Raw genomic sequence first — 9,852 nt, forward strand, 5'->3', positions numbered from 1 at the left:
CACCGTCAGACCGCTTGCAGACAGAACAGACACCGTCAGACCGCCAAGTTCAAGCCCAAGTGTGCTATTCCAAGTGAGAACCAAAAGCAGGCCAAGTGAGAATGGCCAGTTACAAATGGGAATAAGCAACAGCTGTCTGTCACATCCCCCTTTCTTTAGAACAGTGGACAATTTGAACATTATTTCACTCCCAGTGAACTCTGAATTTTACCTTGAACGCTTTGAAATAAACAGCAGGGCCATGCCAAGCCCAAAACATGAGGCATCTGTTGAGATGACTATCTTTCTGTCAGCACTGTAGTGTGCCAAGATTGGAGCCTCTTGTCAGCTGGTTCTCCATTTTCTGGAACGCTGCCTCCTGTGGGGCATCCCATCTCCACTCTGTGTCTCACTTCAAAAGATCCCTCATGGCATTGCTGTCGTCTGGCGGGGTAGATCCTGTGAACTTGGAGACATGGTTGATGATTCCCAGGAGTCTCCTCAACTCAGAGACGTTCTGTGGCCTGGGAAAGTTCCTGATTGCTGCAAGCTTCTCTGGATCCATGGCTGTCCCCTCCTTGGAGATCTAATACATATCCAAGGAATCTGACTCTGTCCTTGGTGAACCGACACTTGTCTCCGTTCAGGGTATCTCCTGCATGCTGGAGGGTCTCCATCACCCTCTTCAGGTGTAAGCATGATCCTGCCTTGTCTTGCCAAAGATGAGGAGGTCATTTATATCACAGATGACCCCCACATGGTTCTCAAATAAGTCATGATCCTGCCTTGTCTTGCCAAAGATGAGGAGGTCAATTACATCAGATGACCTCCAGATGGTTCTCAAATAAGTCATGATCCTGCCTTGTCTTGCCAAAGATGAGGAGATCGTTTATGTCACAGATGACCCCCACATGGTTCTCAAATAAGTCATGATCCTGCCTTGTCTTGCCAAAGATGAGGAGATCGTTTATGTCACAGATGACCCCCACATGGTTCTCAAATAAGTCATGATCCTGCCTCATCTTGCCAAAGATGAGGAGGTCATTTATATCACAGATGACCCCCACATGGTTCTCAAATAAGTCATGATCCTGCCTTGTCTTGCCAAAGATGAGGAGATCGTTTATGTCACAGATGACCCCCAGATGGTTCTCAAGGAGCTGTGTGGTTGGAACACCTCCGGTCTGGAGCTTATCCCATATGGCAATCTGGTGTAGCAGCACCTCCCATACGGCAATCTGGTGTAGCAGCACCTCCCATACAGCAGTCTGTAGCAGCACCTCCCATACAGCAGTCTGGTGTAGCAGCACCTCCCATACAGCAGTCTGTAGCAGCACCTCCCATACAGCAGTCTGGTGTAGCAGCACCTCCCATACAGCAGTCTGGTGTAGCAGCACCTCCCATACGGCAGTCTGTAGCAGCACCTCCCATACAGCAGTCTGGTGTAGCAGCACCTCCCATACGGCAGTCTGTAGCAGCACCTCCCATACAGCAGTCTGTAGCAGCACCTCCCATACGGCAGTCTGTAGCAGCACCTCCCATACGGCAGTCTGGTGTAGCAGCACGGTGAGCACCTCCCTAACGGAGTGATGAATGTAGTCAACTCCTGAGTTTCCTCATCCAGTGGGATCTGGCAGAAGCCAGAATTGCAGTTGAGCTTGGTGAACACGGTCACACCCGAAAGTTGAGCCACAAGTTCATCAGTCATCGGCAATGGGATAGTTCTCCCTTCGAACAGACTCATTGAGCTTACTCAAATCCACGCCGACTCTGACTTTGTCGTTGCTCTTGGGGACCACAGCTGTTGGTGCACACCAGTCAGTAGGCTTGCTGATAATGCGGATCACTCCCTGCTGTTCCAGCTGGTCCAGTTTGGCCTTGACCTTCTCCCTCAGAGGAAGAGCCAAACGACGTGGAGCTGCCACAGCGTATGGAGAGCACTTGTCCCTTAAGACGGATCTTGTAAGGGTCTTGCAGCTTTCCAAGGACGCCACAGAGTCGGGGGGTGGGGGACTCTGCTTTGTACTGCGCTTCCCCGTTTGCAGTCAGTCACATCACTGTTGCCAATGCTGTCACCATTTTCACTCCCTGCCCACCCCCATTCCACCTCAACCCCTCCCCCCCTCCCCCTCTTCCCTGCTTCACCTAAGTCAGTCGCCATGGATCCTAGCCTGAAAATCATGTTGTGACAGAGCCAAACTTCCTGCAGGAGGACCATCACTGTTACCACATTTTGCCTTCCTCAGCAGAACAGGTTTTGAGGGATGGAAAGATATTTGGCAGCATAGCTTTAATACAATTGCTATATTGTATATTTGGCAGCATAGCTTTGATATAATTGCCAAATGGTATGATGTAATTTTTTTTATTTTGATTCTGTTGCTCCTGTAGTTTTTCTCTGTTCATCTGCCTTATGGGTGACACTTGTTACTCTAACTCCATGTAGTGACCTTTGACTGTCACTGTACAGGACTGTTGTGTTTACAACAATCCAGGTTTGCTGTATCTGCGATTCCAGGTGTAGGAACATCTGGATCGATTTTTGACATGCTTTTCAGTTTGTTGAGCTCCTCGCCATTTGATGACAATACACACAATAAAGTTTAACATGTGGTGAGAACTATAAAATGAAATAGAAATGATTTTTAAATAAAGAACACTTTTCACACTTCTGTCCTGGTGCTGAGCAGCTAGGATCTTTGGCAAAGTGTCACCCTGATCTGTTTTCCTCATTGACAGTTAACCATTTATCATTATGACAAAACTAGATGACCACAAGTTCATGAATACATCAGCATCTGTTTTCCTCGTTGACAGGTAACCATTTATGACAAAACTAGATGACCACAAGCTCATGAATATATCAGTATCTTTTCCTCGTTAACAGTTAACCACTCATGACAAAACTAGATGACCACAAGCTCATAAATATATCAGTATCTTTTCCTCGTTAACAGTTAATCACTCATGACAAAACTAGATGACCACAAGTTCCTGAATCCATCAGCATCTGTTTTCCTCGTTAACAGTCGTGTTGCCTGTTCCCCAGCATATGCCTACTCTCTGAAGAGTGCATGGCATGCATGACATGATACAACGTAGCAGCGGAGACACGGGTTCTCCTTTAGCTCCAGTCACCTTTGAATATTTTTGTGTTCTCCGACTTGTTTTAAAACCTGACGGGTGATCAGCCCTGAAATGGCCCCTGTGGTCGGCTGGGCTGTAAGCACCATAAATTGATTTGATTTCATTTGTCTGATTACTCTGCCCTTAGTGGTTGATGAGGCTCCAAAGGCCATAATTTGAATTGATTTGTTTTGACCTGTTCCTCTGCCCGTAATGATCGGTGAGGCTCTAATCACCATAATTTGGTTTGGTTTCATTTGACTGGTTCATCTGCCCCAAGTGGTCAGCGAGGCTCTAATCACCATAATTTGGTTTGGTTTGGTTTCATTTGACTGGTTCATCTGCCCCAAGTGGTCAGCGAGGCTCTAATCACCATAATTTGGTTTGGTTTGGTTTCATTTGACTGGTTCATCTGCCCCAAGTGGTCAGCGAGGCTCTAAGCACCATAATTTGGTTTGGTTTCATTTGACTGGTTCATCTGCCCCAAGTGGTCAGCGAGGCTCTAATCACCATAATTTGGTTTGGTTTCATTTGACTGGTTCATCTGCCCCTAGTGGTCAGCGAGGCTCTAATCACCATAATTTGGTTTGGTTTCATTTGACTGGTTCATCTGCCCCAAGTGGTCAGCGAGGCTCTTAGCACCATAACTTGGTTTGGTTTCATTTGACTGGTTCATCTGCCCCAAGTGGTCAGCGAGGCTCTAATCACCATAATTTGGTTTGGTTTCATTTGACTGGTTCATCTGCCCCAAGTGGTCAGCGAGGCTCTAAGCATAACTTGGTTTGGTTTGGTTTCATTTGACTGGTTCATCTGCCCCTAGTGACCAGCGAGGCTCTCAGAACCATAATTTGGTTTGGTTTCATTTGACTGGTTCCACTCCATCAGTTCTGGTAGAGCGTCCAGATGCAGCTTGACAGCACATGCTCCAGCAACCTGTTTGATGTGATCAAATGGATTGTTTGACTGCAGTGGTTGCTGACAGAACCAACCTGGAGTGATGGCCTGGAGGAAACGCGTCTGTGTAGGAAGTGAGAGAATTTGAGTGCACTGGTTCCAGTCCCGGCACATTCGCCAGTATTCTCTCCCCCTCCACTAGACCTTGTGTGGTGGTCTGGATGCTAGTCATTTGGGTGAAACGATAAACCTGAGGTCCCATGTGCAGCATGCACTCAGCGCACGTTAAAGAACCCATGGCAACAAAAAGTGTCCCTGGCAAATTTCTGTAAAAAAAAATCTGCTTCGATTTGAGAAAGAAATAAGAAATTGCAGTCAGGAAAAATATTTTTTAAAAATGGATGGCGCTCTCAGTGTGGCGACAAGTTCTCCCTGGAGAGAGCAATCTGAATTTCACACTGAGAAACCTGTTGTGACTAAAAAGAGTAATGCAATGCAATACAATACAATACAATACAATGCAACCTTTGAAGCTCGGCCAGTTTGTTCAGTCAGCCATGAGATCTGATTTCAGATAGTAGTTATTAACGTGGCGATAGCCTTGAGATGGCCTTAGTGGTCGGCGAGGCTCTAAGCACCATAATTTCATGTCATTTCATTTCATCTGATTTCAGATGAAGATTTACCAAAGCCAGCATTGACAGGGCATGAAAGTGGTGGCACTTCTTAGCACGTGCTCCTTGACTGTTGGGATCTGCATGACGTTAGACACAGACATTACACGGCAGTTTCTTGGAAGACCTTGTTTCGTGATGTCCCTCCGTGGATGCTGATGGACTTCTTGAAAGAAGTGAACATTTTTAATCAGATTTGAAGGTTTTAAACTATGGAAGCTTTTTAAACTTTGAGTGGACAGTTTGAAGTGGTGATTCCTTTTAATTGTTTGTTTTTTACCCTTGTAGTAGTTATTAACGTGGCGATAGCCTTGGGATGGCCTTAGTGGTCGGAGAGGCTCTAAGCACCATAATTTCATTTCATTTCTTTGAAGCTGGGCCAGTTTGTTCAGTCAGCCATGGTATCTGATTTCAGATGAAGATTTACCAAAGCCAGCATTGACAGGGCATGAAAGTGGTGGCACTTCTTAGCACTGTCTTTTTTCTTTATATAACTTTTTTTTTGTATTCAGCATTGTTTTTATTTCAGTGACCTCTGGCAAAATCGGCAGAAAAAGCACTTACAGATGCCTACAAAAACAAAGTGGCATTCACTGAGAAAGAAAAGACCACTTGATTGTGTGGAGACTGCCTTACTGGTGAGACAGCATCCTAGGACTGGGTTGCAATAGCCATCTTAGCAGTGCTAAGCCTGCTTAGCGTTAGGATTTTTCATAAGTCTATGGAACAAAGTGTAGATGCACGAACGTTCTCAACACCAAGCAAACTTGGTGCTGCTGAGCTTGCGCATGTAAACCCAGCCAAGGTTTTCACAGAGGAAGAACTTGAGTGACAGATATTAGAAAGCAGCAACAACAGACTGCAGTTGAGCAGGACCAGTTTGGATATTCCATCACCAGTAACAGGCTGCAGTTGAGCAGGACCAGTTTGGATATTCCATCACCAGTAACACACTGCAGTTGAGCAGGACCAGTTTCGATATTCCATCACCAGTAACAGCAGGACCAGTATGGATATTCCATCACCAGTAACACACTGCAGTTGACCAGGATCAGTTTGGATATTCCATCACCAGTAACAGGCTGCAATTGAGCAGGACCGGTTTGGATATTCCATCACCAGTAACAGGCTGCAGTTGAGCAGGACTGGTTTGGATATTCCATCACCAGTAACAGACTGCAGTTGAGCAGGACCAGTTTGGATATTCCATCACGAGTAACAGGCTGCAGTTGAGCAGGACCAGTGTGGATATTCCATCACGAGTAACAGGCTGCAGTTGAGCAGGACCAGTGTGGATATTCCATCACGAGTAACAGGCTGCAGTTGAGCAGGACCAGTTTGGATATTCCATCACCAGTAACACACTGCAGTTGAGCAGGACCAGTGTGGATATTCCATCACCAGTAACAGCAGGACCGGTTTGGATATTCCATCACCAGTAACACACTGCAGTTGAGCAGGACCAGTGTGGATATTCCATCACCAGTAACACACTGCAGTTGAGCAGGACTAGTTTGGATATTCCATCACCAGTAACACACTGCAGTTGAGCAGGACCAGTTTGGATATTCCATCACCAGTAACACACTGCAGTTGAGCAGGACCAGTTTGGATATTCCATCACCAGTAACACACTGCAGTTGAGCAGGACCAGTTTGGATATTCCATCACCAGTCCTTCACTTTCCATCCACTTTCTTCTTCGTCTTCCTTCATGGGCTGCAACTCCCACGTTCAGGTCGTATGTAAATGAGTGGGGTTTTATGTGTATGACCATTTTTGCCCCGCCATGTAGGCAGCCATACTCCGTTTTGGGGGGGTCCTTCCCCTTTATGTCTCCTCAGTCTTTAAAGTAGTTGTGGCTGGTGTTGGTCTTCTGAGTGATGGCCTATTTGCTGTCAGCGAGGCAGTTACCAACATGATTTGGGTTGGTCTGGTCGTCTGAATGGCGTGATTTATGCCTTGAGTGCAGTTTACATTTTGTCTACAGACATACGGGTGGTTAAAATCATTAAAAGTAAAAGTTCACTTAGGACGTGAAAATTCCATAGCTCGTACACACACATACATACACACTCGCACACACACAGAGAAGATAAAACAAGTCATTGTGCGTGGCACTGTCAAAATATGTTCCCTCCAAGGGCAGAGATTACCTGCTGTTATTCAGAGTTTCAGCATGAGAAAGAAATCTTCTCTGCAACCTTCCTTTCTAAACCTGCCACACCAGCCAACCAAGACCTCTCATGCACAGCACACCTGATCACACTCGCACAAAGCACAAAGGAAATAATCATTTATTGTCCAATAAATATATATGCCACCAGCTGACCAACACCTCATGCACAACACACCTGATCACACATGCACAAAGGAAATTATCATTTATTGTCCAATAAATATATATGTTTGTATTTTTTTGTCAGAGACCCATCTGATATTGGTGTATAAATATTACCCTTTCCAGTCTTCTGTCCATGTTTTGCTGAAGGGTTTGGAAATGCAAGCAGATAAAGCAATCCAGACACAGTACACTGTCACCAGATTTCCTTTTTGTCTACTGCACACACTCACATGATGTCGGCCAACCATTTCATTCACAGACATGTACCGAGGAAAAAGTAAGTGTAAACAGAAACAAGTGATTTCAGAACTGATGACAAAGATCAGGCCCGTTCATGGAATTGAGAACTATGGATCTGATTTTGTTTGCATGATTGTGTAATTGTTGTTGCACAGTGACTCACTTCTGAAGGTGAAGAAAGAGGAGAGAGAAAAACAACACCACAAAAATGAATGTGAGTTGAGAGAGAGGGATACTCCCTCATACTCCCTTCTAATGTACTTGCCACTAGCCTTTTCCACAGAGCGGAAGCTTCTTTGAACACATCTGACCTCCATCTTTTGTTGTTGATGTTGTTTTCTTTGTAAACGCATAAAGAAGTGGAGGAAAGCGGGGCACACTTTTTTTTTTTTTTAACTCATTCTTACTTGTTAAAGGGGGAAGAGGCCCCTCGATGTATTCCCTTTGATAAGCCTCTTACTGTGAAACACGTGCTCCTTGACTGTTGGGATCTGCATGACGTTAGACACAGACATTACACGGCAGTTTCTTTGAAGACCTTGTTTCATGATGTCCCTCCATGGGCGCTGATGGACTTTTTGAAAGAAGTGAACATTTTTAATCTGATTTGAAGGTTTTAATGAAGTGGTGACTCGTTTTAATCGTTTGTTTTTTACCCTTGTAGTAGTTATTAACGTGGTGATAGCCTTGAGATGGCCTTAGTGGTCGGCGTGGCTCAAACACCATAATTTAATTTCATTTCAAGTGGAGGAAAACAGTGTTGAATATGAATGGCAAGGAGATGATGATCAGAATGGAATGGAAATGTAGAACTAATGGAATGGAAATGTAGAACTAATGGAGAGGAAATAAAGGACACATAGAATGGAAATATAGAACTAATGGAATGGAAATAAAGGACACATGGAATGGAAATGTAGAACTAATGGAGTGGAAATAAAGGACACATAGAATGGAAATGTAGAACTAATGGAATGGAAATAAAGGACACATGGAATGGAAATGTAGAACTAATGGAATGGAAATGTAGAACTAATGGAATAGAAATAAAAAAGTGAAAACAGCATCTGTGTCATCATCTGTATGTATGTGAAAATTGAGACTGATGGAAACGAAAATTGAGATGAAGAAAAGTGTGTGCGTGTGTGTGCATCCATTGTGCGTGTGTACATATGTGCATGTGTGTGATCACAAAATAAGGCAAAATGAATACGCTTAATAGCCAAAAAAAAAGCGTAAGACGAGACAGAGCGTAAACCTGACAAGATGGCGTGGAGAGCCTTGGCCAAAGGAATGATTCAGCGCTTATAGCTTTTAAAGGTGTTTGATTGGCTAAGAGCGGACCGGGCAAGACGGCTCGTCTTTTCACTGTTAGCCGCGCGAAATTTGGCCAAGCAGAGCAAACCGATAGGCCTAGTTTGCATCAGTTTGACATGGTACAGTATATGACACCAAACACAAATTAAATAAAAATCGAATTATATTAAAGAATTGAATAAATTTGGGGGGTATGAGGGGGACTGAGGAGGAGGAGAAAGAGGGGGGAGGGGGGAGGACAGAAATACTTTGAAGGAACAGCTGGAGAATTAAAATAGGTCCTTTGATACTGACAACATTCACATCAAGACATCGCACACAATACCGTCATAATAAAATGCACGTAATTATACATGACACAATACTGAACAGATAGGACACAATACTGAACAGATGGGACACAACACAATACTGAACAGATAGGACACAATACTGAACAGATGGGACACAATACTGAACAGATAGGACACAATACTGAACAAGTCTTTGCAGGAGGCAAGGAAACTACACAAGATCAGTACGGCTTCTGAAAACAGCACCTTCACAAACATTCATGTATGTGAGAGAGGGCAAATCATCTTAATACTGACGACTGACATTGCATTGATTTACAGGAATTCATAAACAGAATTTTTAAAACAACATGATTATATATATGATTATATGTATGTATGTATATATATATATATGTATGGCAACAATGTTGAGGATTTCTCAGTAATAACAGATATATATGGTAACACCCACACTGAATTGGCACAGTAGAGATAGGAGCCAGAATACACCGCCCTTTCAGAAAATAAATGACATTAACCCCTTCACTGCTGAAATCAACCACTTCACTGCTGACTGTGTGACAGGAGTTTAAAGGGTAGCTTTTGTTTTGGGGAGGGAGGGGTTGGGGGGGGGGGAGAGTGGGGTGGAAGGGAAGATGTTCTTGTCAATGGTGACGTTGATTTTTGAAGATGCAATGAATACACAGCACCGAGTGGAAAAAGTCCAAACACACAGTGGTGAAAATCTGGTACATTACCAATACTGGGACAAAGGAGGAACAGAAGTCATGGGTCTGCTGATCCCTAACCCTGTGCCACCCACATCACCACACTGTTGATTCTACAATCTTCAATGAAAAAACAAGAAATTTCTCCTCCTCTTCTTCTTCTTTGTTCGTGGGCTTCAACTCCCACGTTCACTCGTATGTACACAAGTGGGCTTTTACGTGTATGACTGTTTTTAACACGCCATACAGGCAGCCATACTCCGTTTTTTGGGAGGA

This window comes from Babylonia areolata, chromosome 30 (assembly GCF_041734735.1).
Source record: "Babylonia areolata isolate BAREFJ2019XMU chromosome 30, ASM4173473v1, whole genome shotgun sequence".
In the NCBI taxonomy this organism is placed as follows: domain Eukaryota; kingdom Metazoa; phylum Mollusca; class Gastropoda; order Neogastropoda; family Buccinidae; genus Babylonia; species Babylonia areolata.